General features: G+C 50.9%; 1 long non-coding RNA gene across 1 annotated transcript; it reads right to left on the minus strand.

Moving 5' to 3' along the window:
- Positions 1 to 908: 908 nt before the first annotated feature.
- On the minus strand, positions 909 to 23121 carry LOC111092649. The gene is made up of 4 exons (XR_005379181.1): positions 22966 to 23121; positions 22180 to 22323; positions 3871 to 3948; positions 909 to 1044 (listed from the first exon to the last, which is right to left on the minus strand). It is a non-coding gene; the product is annotated as an uncharacterized LOC111092649 (long non-coding RNA).
- Positions 23122 to 23256: the final 135 nt, after the last annotated feature.

The following is a 23256-nucleotide window of genomic DNA, read 5'->3' on the forward strand; positions in this document are numbered from 1 at the left end:
CAGCCCTGCCACAGCTGGCCCGGGAGGCCCCGAGAAGAGAAGGTTCTAGGGGCTGTGGCTGGGGGGCCGGCAGGGCTGGGGCAGGGGGTGGTGAGCGCCCCTGCAGACGGGCCTGGTCAGTGTGAGGGGGTGGGGGGAGCAGCACCCACAGGCATCTCCCTGGGGACCCGATTCCATGGGCAGAAGAGTTCTTCCTGCTTTTATGGAGCTCCCCTGCACTTTGCCTTATTCATTGCTGCTGTCTTCCAGCTTCTTTCTGCTCTCCGACTTGTCTCTCGTTCTCTCCTTCTCCATCTCTCTGAGTCTCTCCTCTCTGTCTCTGCCTCTGTCTCCGCCTCTGTCTCCATCCCAGCCTCCTTCTCTCCCATTTCCTCTTTCCCTCCCCGCAGGGGTGCCCTGGCCCCTGCCACCTGCCCCCCTCCCCTCCCCTCCCTGCACACCCTTCCCCCCCCACCAGTGCCACGTCCAGCCCTCCCTCTGCCTTAATTTCTGATTAATATGTTCTTAGCCAAGGAAAGGAGAGAGAGAGGGAGAGAGAGAGCAAAAGAAAGACAGAGAGGCATCTTCTAAATAAATCATTTCGTCATGTGAAGAGCTAATCTGCAAATGACGGTCGCTATTTATCGAGTTTTTAGCGGTGCATGTTAAATAGTGATATGGAGGCCACATTTACAAAACCCCATTGGAGCGCTGGGAAGGGATTTTTAACTTCATTGCCCAGAAAGAAAAATGGTGAAGACAAAGATAAGACCCGCTGTGAAGCTTTGGCCCTGAACCGTTCGCAGGAGCAATTAAGCAGGCAGGGGCAAGAGGGCGACAGGCTGGCTGCTGCTCCCAGGGCTCCCCTCACCCCTTCCCGGGCCCCCAGTCCTGCCAAATGCAGCCCCCCCACCCCTCCACCCGCCTCACTCTCTTGCCACCAGCCACGTCTATTGCACAGCCTGGGGGCGGCCAGGTGCGGTGTGAACACAGCTGCTACCACTAAATTTGTCTCCTGGTGCCTCAGTTTCCCCATCCAAGTCCTCAAACGGGAGTCCTTGACACCTGAAGGGAAAACAAATGATTAGTTCTGATACATGAAGAGGAACTGGCAGGATCAAAATTGGTAGTAATATCCGAGGCAAAATTGCAAATTGCCTTCCAAATTATTTTTCACAGAAAATTGTTTTTCGTGTGGGATGTGGGTGCCTCTTAATGTGCTGGATATGCTCTGGGGTGGGCTTCTAATTGTGAGTGTACTCAGGGCCCCTGGAGTTCTCAAAAAGCTCCAATGTTCCTGCTGCTCCTGCTGATAATAATACCAATAATAATATAATAATATCTGCTTCATTTTTTTTTTTGGAGTGTGTGTGGTGTGCTGGAGACTCTGTTCTGTACTTTCCATGTGCTCCTTTATGTGATTTCAGCTTATTTCCTTCCTTGTCTCTCCACCTGCCCCCACCCCCACCCCCACCCCCAAGAGCTTAGGTTGAGTTTTTTGTGTCTCACAGGACAGAGGAGGACTAAGGTGTGGGATTTTCAAACATAGGCACTGCAGCTCAAAAGGACCCCCTCCCTGAAGCCTGGCCAGGTGCTGGGCTGTGAGAATTCTGGGTGAGACCCAGGCTCGAAGCTTGGGACCCTCCTCTGGGGGCAGGGAGGACAGAGCGAGGGCTGCCCTGCAGCGGACCAGCGTGTTTTGCCAGGTGAGGAGTCCCCGACTGGCTGGAGGCAATCCAGCTCAGCTGTCCTAAAAGGAATTCCTATATGGTACACGAGGGTGGGTTCGATTCTGGGCTTCACTCCTGGCTCTGCCATCTGCTTGCGGGAGAAACTTAATTTAAGCATGCCTATGGTAGTCTCCTTGTTTGTGAGGTGGGTATACTGACACCTCGTAGGACAAGTGGATGCGGAGCTATAGACGGGTTATGCAAAAGGCCCTGGCAAACAGTAGGTGCTCAATAAAGGGAAGTGATCGTCATTTCCCCATCTTTCTTCTGTTTGCCAGCCTCCAAAGGGCTAATGGAGGGGAAGTACCTGAGGCTGACTCGCAGGAAGGCAGCTGATTTGAGTCTCTAACACCAGCTCTGCCTCCCACTTGCCCTGTGATTGTGCGTCTTGTGGGCCTCAGTTTCCTCACCTGTAAAATGGGATGATGAGGGGGGTCCCTGGGTGGCTCAGTCTGTTAAGTCATGATCCCAGCGTCCTAGGATCAAGCCCTGCATTGGGCTCCCTGCTCAGTGAGGAGTCTGCTTCTCCCGCTCCCTCTTGTTCATGATCTATCTGTGTCTCAAATAAATAAATAAAATCTTTTAAAAAAAGGGGGGGCGGATGCTAGTGTAGATGTAGACTATCCTCACACAATGGGAGGGTCATTGGCAGGCATACTGTTCACAGTTACCACTAATGGTGCACAGGCCAGCAATTTACAGATGAGAGTTAAGGTGTAGTCTCGGGTTCAAGACCCAGCACGGCTACTTATTAGCTGTGTGACCTTGTGTAAATCACTTCACCCCTCTGTGCCTCTGCACCTCATCTGTGAAATGTACCTGCCTCACTGGGCTGTTCTGGGTGCATGTGTCTGGGTTTCTTGGCTAGAGTTTCTGTTCCAGGAGAGCAGGACTGAAATCTTGGGCTTTTTTACATCCTTTGGGGCTCAGGTCTGACTTTATGATCAAGATTAGTAAATAGAGTGTTTGTTGACTGACTTATAAGTATGTGGGTGGTTCAGAGGACAGTTCTCCAACATGATGTTGGGATCCTGCCTCCAACATCTGCCTTTCTCTGCCTGAGGGCTTCCAGTGGCCACAGACGTGAACTCAGCTCTCACACAGGGTAGGTCAGAAGGGCCAGCAGGTTGGTGACCCCAGGAGCAACCTTCCATCAGTCAGTGATGGGAGTGAATGGACCAATGTCCCTGCTTCCTTGCTGCTCGGGGCAAGTTCTGCAGACTTCCAGGTGTCCTCAGTGGGACTGCACCCCCTCCGCCCCCCGCCGTGGCCCACAGCAGTCCCCTGCTCATTAATGCACCCCGCATCGTTTCCTTCTTCCCTGCCTTGCTGTCTCCCTCCCTCCTGCATGCTTCTTGGGATCACCTCCCCTACAAACTCCTGGCTCCCAATCCTGGTCTCAGGATCTGCTTTGTGGGAACCCAGCCTGGGCCAGCAGCTTACATTTGCATTCCGCTGACGCTCCTGAGTTCACTTGTTAACAAAAAATATCTTCTCACATTTTTACATTTACAACTCTGATCAGAGCTGTGAAGAAATCCAAGGGAGTACTGAGGACTTCCAGAAAGTAGATCTGCCTGGTCTTGGGGTGGGGGGTTCCCCCATGGAGATGCTGAATAGAAATCTGGAGGAAGGGACGCCTGGGTGGCTCAGCGGTTGAGCATCTGCCTTTGACTCGGGGCGTGATCCTGGAGTCCCAGAATTGAGTCTCACATTGGGCTCCCCACATGGAGCCTGCTTCTCCCTCTGCCTGTGTCTCTGCCTCTCTCTTTCTTTCTCTGTGTCTCTTGTGAATAAATAAATAAAATCTTTAAAAAAAAAAAGAAATTTGGAGGAAGGGTAGGTGCAAAGGGCATCCAGGCAGGAGGAACAGCCTGTGCAAAGACCCAGAGGCAGGAGCATGGAACATTTTCATCAGAGAGTGAAGGGAACACCTGCCCCTCATCTTACTGTGTGACCTCCAGAAAGTCACATCACACCCCTGAGCTCCATTTCCCCATATGCCAAATGGTCCAAAACCACCTGCTCCCTCCCATTACTTCTGCAGAATGGGGGATGGGAACTTTCAAAGTTTCAAAGTTTCAAAGTGGTAAAGGTGACCTAGGAATGTCACCCAATGATCATGGTGTGTGTATACGATCAATGGCCATTGGTCACGTACCTGCCCTTGAGGCACCACAAAGGCCTTGCTTTGCTTCCTGCTTCTTCTCCAAAGCCTGTGCCCTCATGGAGTGACATTCTAGTGGGAGAGAGTATTAAAGAGACAAATATGCAAGTAACTGCAAAATAATACAAACACAGTGATGAATTTTTATGAAGGAAAATGAAGCAGAATGTGCAGTGTGGGAAAGGAGACACATTTTCGTTAAGGCCTGGAGGAGTGGAGACTTGAAGCAGGTACAAGGGCCCACCATGCAAATACTGGGGAGAAGCCAGCTGGGTGGGGCAAACAGCAGGCGCAAAGGTCCTAAGGCACAGTGACTTATTGTATAATGAGGAGGCCAGAGAGCGAGGGCAAGTAAGCCAGGAGGGTGGGAGGCGATAGGAGTAGAGATCAGAGAGGTCACGAGGGTTCAGATCCCACAGAGCACTGAGGGCCTACATAAGAAGCTTGGCTTTTAACCTGAGTGAACCGGAACCTAGGAGTCAAAGCTGAGGTGGGTAACATCATCTGATTTATGTTGAAGGATCACTCTGGCTGCTACACGGAGAATGGTTTACTGGGGGCAAGGATAGAGGCAAGGAGGCAATTGATGAACATCCTTTTTAGCCCACTTCTCACCCCATCCCGTTGGACCCTGCTTCTTGCACACGCATCCCTCCAGTGCCCAAACCCCAGGCCGTGCGCTGGCCAGGGGGTGATGGGCTGCAAATGAGTGGGCAGGGAAGCGCCTCTAATTTCCACAAGCGCCGTGGGTAAAGGCTGTGGCAGTGTGCAATTAAGCTCTGAGCTTTAAAAACACGGTAATAAGGGGATACGGGCCGAGGAGGCAGTCTGGTAATTTAAATGATATCCAGCTCGAATATGGAGTGTCTAAATGTTCTCTTCCAGAGATTTATATCAGCATAGACCTGCCTCATTCATTTATTTAGTTAACTAGCTACTTATTGGCACGTCCTCCCAGCCGCTCTGGGATGGAAGAGACAGAGGCCCGGGTGGCCGCTTGGCGCAGCTCCGTGCGGGGCTGGCTGGGCCGGGGGCAGGATGATGATCACAGTGACCATTTTCCTGTGCGGGAGACCTACTGTGTGCCTGGCACATGGAGGATCTATCCTGAGAATTAGGAGTGAGTCCGTACCTCCTGGTGCCCATGAGGAAACTGAGGCACAGAGAGAAGAAGTGACTGGTTCAAGGTCATGCAGCTAGTGAATGGGACAGATCCCAGGCTTTGCCCATGACCTAATGTCGGTGATCAGTTCTGGGCTTTTGGTCCTGGTTGTTTCCCATGGAATGGTTGCACAGCCAACAGAATTTATCTGAGGATCCTGCATGTAGATTCATCACCTCATGCAGACTTTCCAACCCGGGTGGGACTCTATAAAACATAGAAGTCGGGGATCTCTAACTCAGATGCCTCGAGGGAGTCAGCTGATGAGAGAACTCTAAGAGGGCTGCGTGTAAGGAAAATCAGCTGGCCTCTTGGCCTGGCTTGCTTTCTTCACTCTTGATAGAGACCTGGGTATGAGAGTAGGTGCTTTCACCTTTACGGAGGAAGAGCAGGATGGAAATGCAGCGGTGGTTGTCACTAACACTCTCCTTCAGCAATGGGACAGGTGGTAGGGAGTGGTGGGGACTGGGGCGTCCTGCAGGCGCCTGTGGAAGCAGTTGCAAATCAGCCCTGCCCAACTGCTGGTCCCGAATTGTTGACCCACTGCTGGTCCCAGAACCTCACGTTGAGGAACAATGCTGGTCTCAATAAAAAATATTCCTCTTCTTATCTGTGAGGTCAACCTGCTGGAAGGCACCACAAAGGAAAATGCATCTGCGGTCGGGCTTCTGGTCAGGGAATCCTGTTTGAAGCATCTAGTCCAGCCCAGTGTCTGCATTTTAGAGGCAGGATGGCCGAGGGCTGGAGAGCAGCTTTGGTATCCCCAAGGCCACATGGGATTCGAGAAGGGGGAGCCTGAATCCAGAACCCCGCAACCCTTGCCTGCATCAGGAAGTCCCATTGGCCTGGTGGCACTCCCTCCAAGGACCTCTCTTCACTAACCTCTTGTATCCCTTGCCATCCTTCCAGATCCAGCCAGGAGGCCTGCCTGACCACCACTGCTGTGCCTCTTCCAAGCTCCCACATGAGTGCTCCCAAACCTCACTCATCTGATATCTTCTTCATGACTTGTGCTCTAAACACTACCTATACTGTTATTACTGAAAACTTGCTTTGAGAGCAGCCCCAGTGGCTCAGTGGGTTAGCACCGTCTTCAGCCCCGGGCATGATCCTGGAGTCCCGGGATCGAGTCCCGCATCGGGCTCCCGGCATGGAGCCTGCTTCTCCCTCTGCCTGTGTCTCTGCCTCTCTCTCTTTGTGTCTCTCTCATGAATAAATAAATAAAATCTAACAATAAATAATAATAAAACTTGCTTTGAACTAAGTTCTTAAAGAAAACCCAAATACATTATTTTATTTTATTATTATTTATTGTTAGATTTTATTTATTATTCATGAGAGACACACAGAGAAAGGCAGAGACACAGGCAGAAGGCGAAGCAGATTCTGTGGGGAGCCCGAAGTGGGACTCGATCCCGAGACCCCAGGATCACGACCTGAGCCGAAGGCAGATGCTCAACCACTGAACCACCCAGGTATCCCCCAAACACATTATTTTAAAAGGAAACTGAGGAATAGTCTTGTACGTAGAATATCCATTTGCCCTAGAAAAGGTAATAAATGAAAATAGTGAAAACAAAGCAATGCTGTTACATTCTAACAAGATATGGTTTGACATCAAAACATGAGACCTGTTCTCTCTCTTTGTTGGAAAAGATGCTAAGCTAACCTACCCAGTGGCCAGCAAGTGCACACTTGCATACAGCCAGCTGAACTAAGGTCACTACAAGGCACGTACAGGAGTATTCACGGGAGCTTTACTCCTAACAGTGTCGGAGCGGACGCTGTCCAAATATCCAGCGACAGGACGCTGGGTAATAAACACCGTTGTGTTCACGGGATCGAATATCACCCAGTAATGAGAAGAGTGGGCTGTGAACACATGGCAGCGTGAATGAATTTCACGGACACAATGTTGAATTGAAGAAGCAGACCCAAGAGGGCACATGCTTGTTCGCCCACTGATGGATGGGTAACTAACATGTGGTCCATCCACACAACGAAATACGATTCGGCCATAAAAACAAACGAAGTACTGACACGTGGTACACCATGGGTAAACTTTGGAAACATGATGCTAAGTGGAAGGTGCCAGACACAAAAGGTCACCTGTCGCATGATTCCATTTATACAAAATGTTCAGAATAGGGAGAGCCATAGAGACAACGCAGATGAAGGGTTGCCAGGGTGGGAGGTGATGGCTGAAAGATATGGGGTTTCCTTTTGGGGTGATAAAATATTCTAAAATCGATTGTGGTGATAGTTTTACAACACTGTGAATATAGTAAAAACCACTGAATTGTGCGCTTTAAATGGGTGAATTGTACGGTATGTGACTTGTATCTCAATAAAGTTTCTTTTTAAAGGCGTATACTCTATGATTCCATTTGGCTGAGTTCAAGAAGAGGCAAAACTGATCTTTACATGTCCAGACAAGCCCTTTGGTTGGGAGACACCACTTCCCTGTTCTGAGCCCCAGTTTCTTGATCTGGAAAACGAGGATTATAGGGGGCAGCTTTCTCAATTGATTGTGAGGGTCAAATGAGATCTGTGCATGTTAATTGGGAAGTCCTGGTCAGGTCTGAGTTCTGATGGTGACCCTGTTTAGTTGTGCCAACAGAGAGCCAGCGTGTCGTTAAGACCCGGAAGATGGAAGAAAGACAGCCCTTGGCTCCGCACCCAGTACAGCATCTGGTGTGTAGTTGGTGCTCAGAGGGGATTTGTGAGAAAAAGGCGTGAGTCAAGGCTCTGTCCCATGCTAGCTGTGTGACCTTGGGCTGGTCACTCACCTCTCTGGGCCTTAGTCCTTCTTCTGGCAAGAGGAGATCATCACAGTACCTCCCCCATCACCTTGTGGGAGGCTTAAATGGGATCACACCTTTAGGCCACGCTTCTCAAGCTTGAACCTCTGCATGAATCACCTGGGAATTTTTTTTTAATGCAGCTTCTGATTCAATAGATCGTGCATTTCTAAGCAGCTCGCAAGTGAGATGCTGAGGCTGCAGGTCTGTGGGCCACACTGAGTAGCAAGCATGGAAGCACTTAGCACATCGAAAGTGCTCAATAAACATAAATGGTTCTCAGCAAAGACTGGGCATCCCTACAGCCTTACATTTTTGGCTTTCCAGTCTGCTCCACTCATCCAGCCCCCTTCCACTGCTCCCTAATTCTCTGCCTCCCGGAGGGCAGCAGACCCCCTTCTCTCCTAGACTCCCTCGCCCTCATCCTGCCCCCACATGCTTGAAGGGCCTGTCTCACCCCTCCGGCCACCAGGGCAGGTTCCGTCTGCCCGGAGATGCCTTGGGTAGGTTTTTAGGAACAGCTGCCAGCAGCTGAGATATAATGACTGCCTGGGGAGTCGTTAGGAGATAATTAATATTTGCAGCACCAGGCTGTGACTGCCGAGCTGCTCCCGCCCACAGAGCTGGGGCGTCTAGCCCTTCTCTGGCCAAGGACCCCGGGCCTCAGGGCAGTAGCATCCTTGGGGCAGAAGGATCCTGGATGCAGGGGTTGGGGCGGGCCCAGCGGGGGAGTTGTGGGGGTTCTCTCTCCACCCAACTGTCAGGGTTGGTGACTTCCACAGGCTGCCAGGCTGGAAACATCACCAAGTGGTCAAAGGGCACCAGGACCAGGGCTCGAGGTGGCCGTGGTGCCTCCTCGCACCTGAGGCCAGCTGGCCTTTGGCGGTTGCCATAGTGATGGCTGTCCCCAGCAGTTGGGCAAGGACATTGCAGCAGCAGCGAGGGCAGCTGTGTGTGAGAGAAAGACGGTCTTGTACCGGCTCCCTCTGGCTTTCCACCTGTGAGGGGCAGACATCTCAGCCACCCAAAGCCACCACCCTTGATGCTCAGAGGCAGCCTAGCTGGAGTCCTGAGCTCTGCTCTGCCACAGGGCATTTGGTTTGCACTGTGAGTCCACTGGAGCCTGACTGCTCTCTCAGCTCCAATACTTAGCAGCTTTGAGTTCCACAGCGGGCGATCAAACTTTCCTGAGCCTCAGTTTTTCAGGTCTATAAAACGGGATTAATCATGCTCTGAGGGTTGTGGTTAGGATTAAGTGAGATGATATAAGAAAAACACTTATTTCTCATAGGGAACAGGACCTCATTGCTCCTGGGAGGTGAATCCCAGAGGTTTAAAAGGAAAGGGGCTTCGCCTTCCAGAGTGTGGACTCACATCATTTATTAAGGGTCTACTGTGCACCAGCACTGTGCTGCATTGGTGACACATATTCCTTCACCGATTCCTTTCCAAACATCAGGCGGCTCATCTCATTGAATTCTCACACTGTTTGTGCAAAGTTGGCTTTATATCCCCACTGTACATATGAGGAAACAGAGGCTCAGAAGGTCAAGCCACTGTCTCCCCAAGGTCACACAATGAGGACATCACAGAACTGGGTTCAAACTTCCAAACCCCTCCTTGCCCCTCTCTATCGCAGATGTCCAGGCAGACCTGCATTCGTGTCGAGCCTCTGCCATCTCCTTGCTGTGTGACCTTGGCCAAATTACCTTTCTGAGACTCGGTTGTTTCCCTACAGAATGGGGATGACAGCAGAAGGTGCTTCACTGGGCTCCGGAGTGGATTAAAGTAGATGCATGTTAAGTGTGCGGTGTACAGTACGTGTCCACTAATGGCACCGAGTAGTTTCATCATTGTGATCTTCATTATTTCTCCACCTGTGGGGACTGGACCCCATCATCTCCGAGTTCCCAGCTCGGGCCATGGTCACCGTGTGGGGATGGTGTGCCTCTGCCCTTCAGCATTTTGAATCTCGGCCTGGCTCACGAGGCCTGGAGATGAGCCCTGTGGGGGAAGGCGAGGGCAGCCTGCTTTCTAATCATCTGGCTCTTCCCGCCACACAGCATCAGGCCGGGTGTGTGAGCGTGCAGGGGGAGGGCGGGTGCGCCTTTCCCTGGGAGGCTGCCTTCTGTCACTAGACAAACAAATACACAGCACCCACATTTGCTTGGAAATGAAGCGAGGCTTTAAATACAAGCAAACAGCAGAGACTGAGGAGGAAGGCCGGCTTCCTTGGGCTCCCTTGGACCTAGCTGGCCGCAGCCGCCGGCAACAGCTACTCAGGAAGCCGCTCACGTTCCCCGGTGCCTGCTGCTGGCGGCCTGGGCTGACCCAGCACCACTCCAGACAGCAAGCGGAGGGTCATGCAGGCAGCAGTGTGTGCCTGGCATCTGCCTCTGCCCACTGGAGGGCAGCGAGGGTCCCCGGAGGTCACTGTAGCAGCCCCCCACTTCCGAGCAGCATTTCTAGGTGAAAGGGTATCCCTGTGTGCTTCAGGCTGCTGGCCCTTGAGCCTGGGTCTGGCCTTGCCACTCCTCAGGGTAATCATGGGTACAACCTTGGGAGAAACCCAGGGAGCCAGACAGGCCTGGGGCCACACCCTATGCTGCCATTCAGATGCTGTGTGACCCTGAACAAGTCACCTCACCTCTCTGAGCCTCCCAAACCTCCCTATTTGTAAAATGGCAAGTGTAATAGTTTCTGCACATTGGGTAGTTATGATAGATAACAACCAAGTATATGGAGTTCCTGGCACATAGATGTGCTTGCCCAGTGATGTATGCTAGCATGACCATTATTTAAAAAAAATTTTTTTAGGATTTTATTTATTTATTTGAGAGAGAGAGAGAGAGAGAGAGAGAGAACGAGCGGGGGAAGAGTAGAGGGACTAGCAAACTCCTTGCTGAGCAGGGAGCCCGGCGCAGGGCTCGATTCCAGGACCCCAAGATCATGACCTGAGCCAAAGTTAGATGCTTAACCGACTGAGCCCCCCAGGAGCCCCAGCATGATCATTATTATTTATTATGTGATTCTGAACAAGTCCCCAACCTCACTTTCCAAATCTGTCCAATGAGGATAATTACACACCTACTCCAGAGGAAACAATGAGTCCGTGTTGCTGAACACATTTTCATTTGGCTCACCCTCCCTTCTTGCACAAGCAACAGGGTGATAATAGTTAAAATAGCTAGGATTTCAGAGCACTTATATTGATTTAAATCTGTGCCATCCGAGAGGTAGCCATTGGCTTATTAAATTAAAATGAAACGAAATGAAAAATTCAGTTGTCTGTGGCACAGCCACATTTCAAGGACTCAGGAACCACCTGAGGGCTGTGGTTATCGTGTAGGGCAGGGCCGATACATAACATTTCCATCACCACAGAAAGTTCTTTTGGACACTGTGGGTTTCAACCAGCATGCCTCAAATGCGCAGAAATCACCTGGCAAAAATAGGGTAAAAGCGGACTCCGGCCTAGGAGGTGTGCACTGGAGCCTGAGACGCTGCATTTCTATCTCCTGCTGTCTGTGTACCACACTTTGAGTAGTGAAGGTCTAGAGCTGGCCCGCCCAGTACAGTAGCCACCGACCACATGTGGCCATGGAGCGCCTGACACCAGTGTGTCTAAACAGAGTTTAGTTTGGTAAGAGTAAAACATGCACTGGGTTTCAAAGGCTTAGCGCCAAAAACCATTTCACTTATACTCTTTAAAAACTGATTATATGTTGAAATAATATCCTTGATATATTGGCTTGAATAAAATATATTAAAAAACTTAATTTCACCTGTTTCTTTTTACTTTTTCTCTCCAGTAGGGCCAGTAGAAAATTTAAAGTCGTAAATGTGGCTGGCATCTTTCTGTTGGACAGCATGGATCTTGGCCTGAGTGCTATTTATGAACTATCTCATTTCAGATGTAGAGTTTTACCTAATACATCTTTACCTTTTCCCATCCTGTTTTTTTTTTTTTCTCCTGCCCCTGAATTGTTTCCTGAGCATTTCCCATGTCACCCAAAGGGTAAAATCCTGGATAGGAGGGGCTGTGTCCTCTGCCTCTTTCTACCCATCCTAGCCTAGAACATCACCCCCGCTGCTTTGAATCTGCCCAGCCACACTGGCTCCTCCTAAAGATACAGTGGATTGACCTTCCTTCCTCAAGCTCTCCCTTCCCTGCGCTCAAGCCTCACGATTTCAACGCGGCTCACCCTTTTGTGTGCTATGATTGGTCGGGTGGCCCAGGTTTTGACCAGTCAGAGCACTCCATCTCCGGATCATTGATTGCTCCTGGGACAACCACAGCCACATGACCTGAGCCAGGCCAATGAGATGCAGCCCTCAGTGACAATTGCCAGGAGATTTTGGTGGGACTTGAAGGATGCAAGGGGATGTAAGCCTGCAAGGGCCAGGCCACCCTTTTGAGTGAGGCTGTCTGAGACTGCAGTCTGTTAACAGACCAAGAGATGAATTCTTGGCCACATCTCAGCCCTAGATGCAGCCCTTTGGGTTTCCTGGCTTTTTCACTACATTCTCCCCCTGTTTTATTATGTATGAACTTTTGAGCTGCATTTGGGTTTTTGCCATTTGTAACCAAAAGAGCCTCAGAATTAGATGCCTAATATATGTCCAAGAGGAACTTAGGTGTTTATGTCTTGGCAAGAAGGGCACGGTAGACAGACCAAGCCTGAAGTCTCAGTAGGAACTGCTAAGAGGATGACCTTCTGACAACCTTTTATTTCAGTCTGTGGAAACACCTGGTGATGGCGGGGACATATCTCAGGTGGTGGGCCACCTGGAAAGGGGTGGAGTCTTTCGACAACCACCATCTTTTCCTCCACCCAGCAAAGAGACAATGCCCACTCTTCTTTCTCCCTGAGAATAGAAACAGGCTGAAGAGGAGAACTGAGTTGAACTGAACTCAGACTGTTATTCCAAATCAGAAAATTCTGCCCCCTTCCTGTGATAGGCAAGGAGGGCCTGAGGCTGATCAAGGAAGAAACAGAGGAGGGAGCTCCTGGCGGGGGGTGGGGGGATTCAAGAGGGGGAATTGGTGCAAAGAGCCCCCTACTACCAACCAGTCCTGTCCCGTAGACTGCAAAACACTCTGCCTTCACCTCCTGCTGGAACCTTCTCTGATGGGTACTGTGATACATTATAGCTTCCAAAAATGGCCATGGCCATATTTCTGACCCTACATATTCTTCCAGAACCTCACCATGAGCCCAGTCAAGAGGTGGGGTCTATTTTGCTTCCCTTAAGGATGTGTGTGACTTTGTGAGAGCCTCAACAAATAGGATGAGGCAGAAATGACACCACATGACTTCTAAGACGATATCCACTTGACTCTCTCTCAGGACACTCATCCTTGGAACCCAGAAGCCATGTGGTAAGGAAGCCCAGGCTACATGGGGAGGCCACCTGTAGGTGTTCTGGTTGACAGCTTCAACTGAAGTCCCAGCCAAGGGCCAGCATCAACCGCCAGGTAGGTGAGTGAGCCACTTGCTACAGTCTGGATCTCTGTGAGCTCTCAAAATTCATACATTGAAACCTAACTCCCAAGGTGACGGTATGAGGAGCGGGGTCTTTGGGAGACAATTAGGTCAGGAGGCTGGAGTCCTCACAAATGGAATTAGTGCCCTTATAAAAGAAACCCCAGGGAACTCTCTTGCTTCTTCTGCCATGTGAGGACATGGTGAGAAGGTGACTGTCTCTGAACCAGGAAGTGGGTTCTCAGCAAAGATTTTGGACCTCGTAGCCTCCAGAACTGTGAGAGATACATTTCTCTTGCTTATGAGCTACCCAAACCATGGTGATCTGTTATCACAGCCAGAGTGGACTAGTTAGCACCCTTCAGATGATTCCAGCCCCAGCCACTGGGCCTTCTCTCTGATACCAAGTGCAACAGAGATGAGCTGTCCTCATTAAACCCTGCTCAAACTGCATGTTCATGAGCAAACTAAATGTTGTCATTGTCTCAAGCCACTGCATTTAACCATAGATGTTTGATGTCTGACAACAGATGACCGAAACAGGCACTCTCCATGCCGATTGCAGGGAGGTCTTTGCTGTTTTACTGTGTCTTCTCTAAGTAAAGAGGGGTGGAAGTTCTTTTGCATGGATTTTGTGTTCACCACTTGGCGGTCACAACACTTCTTGTATTTTGGCTTATTCTATCAGGAGCCTCCACATCGGAGTCATCGGAGGACCCAGTGAGGTGGTGAAGGGTGGCGTTGATGGTCTCCATTTGGCAGATGGGAAAACAGAGGCTCAGTGAATGCCAGAGCTTTGCTTAGGGTGATTCAGCTGACAAGGGGAGTGGTGGGTTTGGGAGGCCTCTTCAGCCTCCATCAGGGCTCTGCCCCCCCCCCCCCGCCTGAACCCCACTCATGGGTCTGGAGAGGAGACTGGATGCAAAGGAATGCTTTTGTTTTTGTTTTCGATTGAGGTGAGATTCACGTAATGTAAAAGGAACCACTTTAAAGTGAACAATTCAGTGTCATTTACTGCATTTGCAATGTGTAAGCACCAGCTCTATCCTGTTCCAGAATATCTTCATCTTCCACGAAAAGACACCTGTACCTGTCTGCTCTCCACTGCTCCTGGCAAACACTGATCTGCTCTCTGTTTCCATAGATTTACCTATTCTGGATATTTCATATACATGGCCTCATATGATATGTGACCTTTTGCATCTGGCTTCTTTCATGTAGCATTGTTTTTGAGGTTCACCCATGTCATGGCACGTATTTGTACTTTATTCCTTTTGAAGGCTGAAAAATAATCTGTTGTATGGATATGCCACATTCTGTTTATCCTTTTATTCAGTGATGGACATGTGGGTTGTTTCTGCCTTTTGGCTGCTATGAATAGTGCCGCAGTGAACATGGGTGTACATGTACGTGAGAACCTGTTTAAATTCCTGTGTGTTTACATTAGAGTGGAATCGATATGTAGTCCGATATTTCTTTTTTTTTTTTCGTCCGATATTTCTATGTTTAACTCTTTGAGGAATCTCCAAACTGTTTTCTGCAAGGGAGGGGATCCCCTGCCAGCTCCGTGACCATAGTCGGGCTCCCTGAACTAGCCGGTCTGAGCAGTGGATATATTTGCTCAAAGAAGGAAGAGGACAAAATGTCAAGTCCATATTTCTGGATCTCCTTCATTCATCTGACAAATACTTATTGAACTCTATTCCACAGTAGATGCGTGGGAAGGAGTAAGATACAGGTTTACTGGGCACCTGGGTGGCTCGGTCAGTTGAGCATTAGCTTTTGGCTCAGGTCATGATCCTGGGGTCCTGGGATTGAGTCCCATGTCGCAGGGAACCTGCTTCTCCCCCTGCCTCTGCCTTTGTGTGTGTCTCTCTCATGAATAAATAAAATCTTAAAAAAAAAAAAGATAGTTTGCTGCCCTCACTGAGACAATATTCCAGTTACGGGAGAGATGGACAGCTTTTGAGTCACGGGAACTACAAGGACAACAAAACAGAATTCTACAAGAGCTGCTATTTTCGGGGTTGTCAAGGAAGGACTCTTGGAGGAGATGATATTAAGACCAAGATCTGAAGGTTGGGACAGAACAAGCCATGAAGACCTAAGGAAAGACCCATTATGACAGAGAGAATGAGCAAGAGCAAAGGCATGCTCTTGCTGAGCATGAGTCCTTAACTTTCCTTGGGAGGTTCAAGTCCTCACTCCATTACTAATTCCTGCTGGGAGAACCTCAGTTTCTTCATCTGGAAAATGGGCATGGTATCAACAATCTCCTCTGCCTCCCTGAGCCATTGGAAGAATGGGAAGAACCCAGGGACGGGCGGAGGGGGAAGAGTGTGGCTAAGCCAGTGGTGCCAGGCCTTTGGGAGGCAGGTAGGCTGTGTGACCCGGGGGGTGGAGGGTTGGTTTTGGAGTTGCTATGGAAACGGCCTCTGAGATGCCAGGCGGAGTGAAAAAAGCCAGGAGAGCAGAAGGAAGGGACATTCCTCTTCCGTTGTACAGGTAGTAGAAATGGAGGTTGGGAACTGGGGTGAAGCTGACTTCTCTTGATTTTATTTTATTTTTAAAGATAATTTATTTATTCATGAGAGACACAGAGAGAGGCAGAGACACAGGCAGAGGGAGAAGCAGGTTCCTGATCAGCAGGGAGCCTGATGTGGGACTCAATCCTGGGACCCCGGGATCATGACCTGAGCCAAAGGCAGACGCTCAACTGCTGAGCCACCCAGGTATCCCATCAGCAGCTATTATTAATGACACACACTTGATGATGTGCCAATGTGGCATTTATCCATTGCCCCCACGAGAGCTCCATGTCAGTAGGGATCTATGTTTTGTTCATCCCTGAATGCCTAGAGCCTAGCACGCTGCTCCATCAGTCACTACTAAATAGAGATTTTACGTCTTTCATGGAATCCTGGGTAAGATCCTTTGGCCCATCCCTTTAAGAACCATGTCTTTCTTTTGCTGCTCTTGTCCCCAAAGTTGATTAAGTGCCCTGCCTCTTCAGGGTTCATCCTGTTATTGGCTACTGGACACACATCGGCTGTGTATTTACCTGTTTCTGGCCTGTCTTCCTCCACCCCCAGTCCAACTTGGGGACCTGTCCGCCTTAGGCACCGTGATAACCAACAGAACCTGGCACATAGTAGGTGTTCAACTCATGAATGCATCAATGCATGAGTTGACATCTCCCGTATTACAAACTCATGCAAGGAAGGAGGAGAAGAACCCATTTACCAGATGTCTGCAGACTGGGAAACAGTGTGATGAAAGAAAATGATCTCCCAGTCCACAGAGCAAGTCGGGATTGGATTCTTTGTCTAGAGGGTGGGGGGTGAGCAAACGTGAGCCAAACCAAAGCTGTTCCCTAATGCAGGTTTGGGGCCACAGGCCTTCGGGGAGGCAGGCACAGACAGGATGGGCTTTGGCATTTTTTCTTCAATCCAGAGCATCTGTATTTGGGAGATGAAACCATGCAGAAGAGCCTCTCTATGTGGATATGACCTTTAAAGCCAGCAGCCCCAGATAGTGTCTGGGTGTTCTTTGGTGTTTGCAGACATCCTGCAGCTGCCCCAAGCTGGGAGAGGGCAGGTCTCAATGTCCTCTGTTACTGCTGGAACACCGAGTGCCCCTTTAGTGGAGGGTAAGGCTGGGGGCCCTGTCTGCCTCGGGGCTGGGTGACTCGGCCACCTCTGCCCCTGCCTGCGCCCTGGGGAGCGTGGGCGCTGCCATTGGCAGAGACAATGGAGCCGGTTCACTCCTCTCTTCACCGCCCCCACAGGCCATCTCTTGTCTCCCGTTGCCCCAGTTGCCTCTTGCCAAAGGACAGGTCATATGTTCTCGCTGGAGGGCTTTGTGACCCCGGCCTCATACGGCTCTGACCACCCACTCCCGGGCAGGTGTTCACCTGCAATGGGCTTCTGCCCACACCAGCCAAGCCCCCATGTGCTCCTGAGACAGAGCTGCTTGGCCATCTGTGTCGTGCCTCTGGGCCAGTGGCCTCATCTCTCGTCTGTCACAGGAGCCGTTACAGTGGGACTGGGAAGGAGGACGTGGGAAAGGATGGGGAAGGGGCCGAGGTGGGATTTGCTCCCGCAGGCCCTCTGGAGCATAAATTGCACCGTAGTGTTGTCTGTCCTCAAGGAATGTGGTGGGGCTTCCGTCCGCTTTTGTCAGGTGGCTGTCAGCTGCCCCCAGGTAAGGTGGGTGCGTGGCCACCCAGGAGTCAGCTCCTGCCAGAGGAGGGCAGGTCCCCGAGATGGGCCTGCGTACACCAACAGCTTGCCCACCCCTGACCTGGAATAAAGCTGCCCCGCCACCCTAGGGCACCACGGTGGGGCCATCTCTCGAAATAGTAGTGTGTTCTCATGAAGAGGATTGGCCTTCTTCCCAGAAAGACACCTGGACCCCCAGGCGGTGTGGGTCTTCCGTCTCCTACCACATCCTTCAGTCTTATCCCCATCCCACCAGGCCCCAAGAGGACCGTGTATTCTGCGGGGTCAAGGCCCTGTGTCCTCAGAGGTATCTGCTGGACTGATCAGGCCTCCTGCCAGTGGGATGGCCTTAGGGACACCTCCGTGTCCCTACACTCCCCCCACGGAACTCTCTGTGATTGCCCCTTTGTCCCATCCCACCACCCTGTCCTCACAGCCGTGTTGAAGGAGTCTCACCTCCCACAGTCACCCTGGACCCTGCTTTCCCCCACTGACACCAGATTTGCAGGTACCTTCTTCTGGTAAGGAATCGAGTGGCACATCCTTTGGAAGTTTCCAGTGATTAAGAGGTAAGGACTTGGCTGTGGGTTGAGAAATTCAGGTAAATGTGATCTTGTGGGGAAATACAATTCTTGGATTCCCTCCTCACTTTTCCTGGTCTTCCTCACCCCTTCAGGTGGGACTGCAAGTGTGTGGGCATAGGGTCCTTCTCCTGAAGGCAAGTCTTTGTAGGCCTCAGTTTCCTCATCCATGAAATGGGCGAACTGGTTTCCTACCCCCCCCCCACTCTGCTGTTGGCTGTAGCTGAAGGGGGTATGGTTAAAGATTTTATTTTTTTCATGAGAGAAAGAGAGAGAGGCAGAGACACAGGCAGAGGGAGAAGCAGGCTCCATGCAGGAAGCCTGATGTGGAACTCAATCCCAGGACCCTGGGATCACTACCTGAGCCAAAGGCAGATGCTCAACCACTGAGTCACCCAGGTGCCCCTGAAGGCGGGGAGGGGGGCATTTAATGTGTGTTGGGTTTTCAGAGCACCCAGTGCACTCGGACACATGTTCTAAATCAAAAAGAACATGGAAGTCTCTGCTCTGCCCCTTTGACTTCTAGACGGAGGAGCAGAGGCCAGAAGGGACCATGCGTGGTCAGGGTCACCCGGGGTAGGCTTAGAAGGCACACTTGCTCTAGGAAGGGCCTGGAATCAGAAACCAGGATGTGAGGAAGCTGAGTTCCCCTCCTAGCTCTGACACAGGCTGTGGGACAACTGGGAAGTTGCTGGACTGCTCGGGCTTCAGTTTACTCACCCGCGGAATGGCTCCAAATAGCAGAGGTAGGATGACGGCTCAATGCCATCTCTTCCAGCTTTGGAAAGTTGATTATTTTATAAACTAGCATCTACACCTTCCCAAAGTCTCCTCCCCAAATGGGCAGGAGAGCTATCATCCTGTTTTGTGAATGAGAAAATGGAGATTCAGAGAGGTTGTGAGATTTTCCCCAGAGTTTTCTCGTTATTACTAAGCACTGGGCTAGGATCCAAGGAATCGTGAGTTCGAATCCAACTCTGCCCCTGGCAAATCCTTATTGAGTGTTCAAGAGCAATCAGGCATTGGCCAGACAGAGTGAAACCCCATAACACCTCTCCAAGATGGATATTGTCTGTTTCTCGTGAGCAGCTTGAAGCTCAGAGAGGCAGAGTGATTTGCCCAACATTGCACAGCTAGTGAGCAGAGGCAGTGTTAGAAACTGGGTTGACCTGATGCCAAGCCCACACTTCCAGCTGCCTCCCTACTGCTCAGGGACAGTCATCAACAACAATGTGACTGCTTGGGCTTGTGTCTAGAGGAGATGCTGGGAACAGAGGGCGCCCACCCACTTCCATAGTTTTTTTTTTTTGTGTGTGTGTGCTTCAGCATGCCCATCCCTCCCTGGCCCCAGCTGTGGCAGGTGCCGCTGCTCAGCATTCACTCCTGCAACTTTCCTGCAGGATTGCCTTGGGCAATTGGAGCTGCCTTCCCAGAGGTGCCTTGGAGTTCCATCGCCTCCCCAAACACCCCGGAGTGGCCTGTGGCCAACGACTGACTCCTGTCTGGGCACAAAAGCCCTGTTCCCTTGTCTCAAGGAGGGACAGACCCACTCTGCGGTGCTGTTCACATTCCAGAGCTCCAGGTTGGGCTGAGACTTCACCTGCAACCATGTCTTGCTTGGTTTCCCTGCCCCTGCCCTGTCCTTTCTCCCTCAGCATCTTCTAGGTTTGACCGGAGAACCTTCTCCACCAGGTGTTTGGCTTCAGTAAGTAGGTTGCCTAAGCTTCCCTGAGATAGGGGCATGAGACACATTCTTGGAAACTGGCTGATGGTTTAACCCTAAACTGGGTCTAACCACTCTGGTTGTTGGCCGAGCATTTGAGCTTTCTTCTCAAGAAGCCCTGACGACGTCTTGAAGATTCAGAAGCCACGGTGAGATGTCACTGACATCTGCGGCAGGGTCTGGCATACAGTGGGGCGTTGGAGAAATGCTTGTTGAGTGGAAGACCTGAATGATTAAGCATTTCTAGTGCTGGGGAGTGCAACAGCCTTCCTGGGGCAGATCTTCAGGAAGCACACAAGCCCAGGGATGGGCTGGGTACATTGAAATGCGGGGTCAGGTGCTCAGATATTCATAGCTCCAGCAGAGGCTTAGCCTAAGAGGCTGCAGGCCCCCAGAGGAGAGCCGGGACTGGGAAGGGAGTCGTGATCACAGCAAAGATTACAAGAGCTTGTTAAACAGAAATCCTTCCTGGCAGATGGTCAGCTGGCTCCCAGGGCCCAGCGGTGAGAAGGAAAGCCCTTGCCCACTGGGAATCTAAGAAGCCTTGAAACCGGTGGAGCAAACCGTGTTCTTCCTGAGTTAATAAGAACAATAATGATAATGACAAGACATTTATTTAGCAGCTACCGTATCTGGGGACTCTGCATGCATGATGCTGTGTAAACCTCTTCATACGCCGTGCAAGAGACATGCTATTATTCCCATTTCACGGATGAGGAGAGTGAGGCTCAGTGAGTGGAAATGATGTGCCCCAGGTCACGTTGCCAGCAGGTGACAGGGCAGGAATTAGAACTGAAGGGGCATGATATCACAGCCTCCACACTATTGGCAGGTGCTGAATTTACAAGGATAATAAGGAATGGGTCGGGGCCACTGAGGCATAAAGATTATTAAAATGTTGTAAAATCACAGAATATGTCTGGATGGATATAAAAGAGCCCAGTAGCAGTGGCTGCCATGAGTTGGAAGTAGAAGGGAAGGTTTTTACCATACACCTTTTGTACTTGTTGAATGCTGAACCGCGTGGATCACAAAATCGGGCCCCACTGTTCATCGGTTTCCCCATTCACACCTTCTGTAGTCTGTAGCCCTGAGCCCCTCTGATTCTAGGTTTATTCATCTAACTGGCTTTGGCTAATGAAATGGTAGAAAATATGACACAAGCAGAGGCCTGAAAATCACTTGTGCAGTTGGGCTTACTCTGGCCCTCTGGCATAGCTATACTTGCCTGCCGGAGGATGAGAGCCACATGGAGCAGGGCTGAGCCACCCTAGTCATCCACATCGAGCTATGACAGGCAGCCACACCTGGATGAGCCCAGGCAAGGTCAGCAGAGCTGCCTGGCCACTGACCACACTACTAAGGTTTTATGATTGTTTGTTATGCAGCATGATGGTGGCCATTGGTAGCTGATGCTTATGGGGATGCTTTGCCTCTTCCAAGATTAAAAAAAACACAACTTAAGGTTTAAATGTATAAGATAGTTTCTGCTCCCCAGGAGACCCTAAAAAATGCATTCTTCTGCTCCCCTTACATGACTTTTTTCCATTCTGACTTCATTGTGTCTATTGAGGACATTCGCTCGGAATCAAACTCACTCAATTGTTCCTCCAAGCCCCACCTCGTCCAGGAACCCCTCCTTACCTCCACAGTCCCTGACAGGGCTTTCAGGCTGACTTTTCTAAAATGTAATAGTATCGCAGAGGGCAGCTACTGTACAGTCAGGACTGACCGTGGCAGGGGCCGCACTAAGCATGCTACAAGCCGCCTCTTGTGTAATCATTGCTGGACACTGTAAGGTAGGTGCTCATACCATTATCCCCAAATTACAGCCTGGAGACTGAGACGCAGAGAGCAAGCAAATCCCTGAACTAAGGTTCTTAACACCCACCCTATCGGCTTTTTCATCTCCAAGCCAGAGGACACTGTCCTTTTGTTCTATCTGTGTTGATGGAGGGACCTGACATTCTCATCAGATCACCTTGGGTGCGAACAGTACCTGTTCCCATCTGATCCTTAGAACAGCCCCTAGAGGCAGGGAAACGGGGAAACTGAGGATCACCTTTAACCCATAAACTGATGTGTCTAAGGTCACATGGCTCGTGAGGCACAGAGGGAGGGCTGGAGCCGGGCTCTCTGTTCTCCGGGCCAGGACTCAGCGATCACTACCCTGTGGTGTGAGCTCCGATGTGCACCCACGCTATGCCAGGTGCTCTGCTCGACTCTGAAGACATAAAGGGAGTAAAATAGATGAACGGACGTGGACGGTGGCCTTGGTCTCATGAAGCAGCAGGGAAAACAGGGACTTAACTAATAGTACAAATACTTACCTTATTACATTTGGGGAGAAACAGGTGAAGGGCAAGAGGTGTGTCACACCTGACTTGGAATCTGAGCTCAGCGCCCGTTCACGAGCTGGGTTGCCCTGGGTTGGTTGGCTGATGTCTCTGTGTCTTGGTCCCCTCGTTTGGGGACTGTGAGAGTTAAAACAAGATGTTGACCAAAAGCATTTAGCAAAGAACCTGGCACCTGGTAGGCGCTCAGGACAGCAGGCGTCTTTGCTGTTGTTGCTGTGGCCCTGGCTGTTGTCGCCAGCTCGGCTGCCCCTTGACCAGAGAGTTCCCACCTGCATGGCCATCTTATCTGGGAAGAGGGCTGGCTTCACTCACCCTTCTCTAACCCCCTGAATTATAATCCATCTTTAATGCGGCTGGAGGAAGGAGCTTTGAACAGGAACCAGCTCCGGCCGCTCCCGCTGTCCAACGGCCAATCCTCGCCTTTCAAAGGCGTGGCGAGGCTGCCAAATCCGCCCCGGGGACCTAATGCGATTGTCTCGCTTCTGCGACTCTGCTGGGAAGCCTGAGCTTGGGGCTTCCGGCTGGGGCTTCCTGAGGCCCCCAGAGCCCTGGGAGGCATGAGGGGGTGATCGGGGGAGACCAGCAGGCCACGGATCCGACCCTGGAAGGAGCAGAGCCAGGCCGGAGGAAGCCATGAACTGAGCACCTACTATGCGCTTGGCAAGACTCCCTTCACAGAGGGACCCTTTCTCGGCGTTCACGGGTCATGTAGGCATAGCCACCTGTGAATGCAAGAATACGGAGCGGGGGCCCTGATACCTGAGTTCGATCCTGCCCTGGGTTAGTGGCCTTAGGACTGACACACGCTTGGACTCAGTCTTCCTGTCTCCAAACCGTGCATCTCTTGTCTAAGGCAGTATGGCTGGGTGTCGAAGAGCTGAAGCTCTGGCTGCAGACGGCCTGGCTTCCAGTCATTTAATGTCTGCGTGGGCTTGGGTTGGCCGCCTAACCTCTCTCTGCCTCACCTCTGACACTATAGAGTATTACTATAGTCATAATGCCTGCGTCTGTTGCCTACTGCCTGGATGACCTCAAGCAAGTCGACTCACT

This window comes from Canis lupus, chromosome 26 (genome assembly GCF_011100685.1).
Source record: "Canis lupus familiaris isolate Mischka breed German Shepherd chromosome 26, alternate assembly UU_Cfam_GSD_1.0, whole genome shotgun sequence".
NCBI classification, from domain to species: Eukaryota; Metazoa; Chordata; class Mammalia; order Carnivora; family Canidae; genus Canis; species Canis lupus.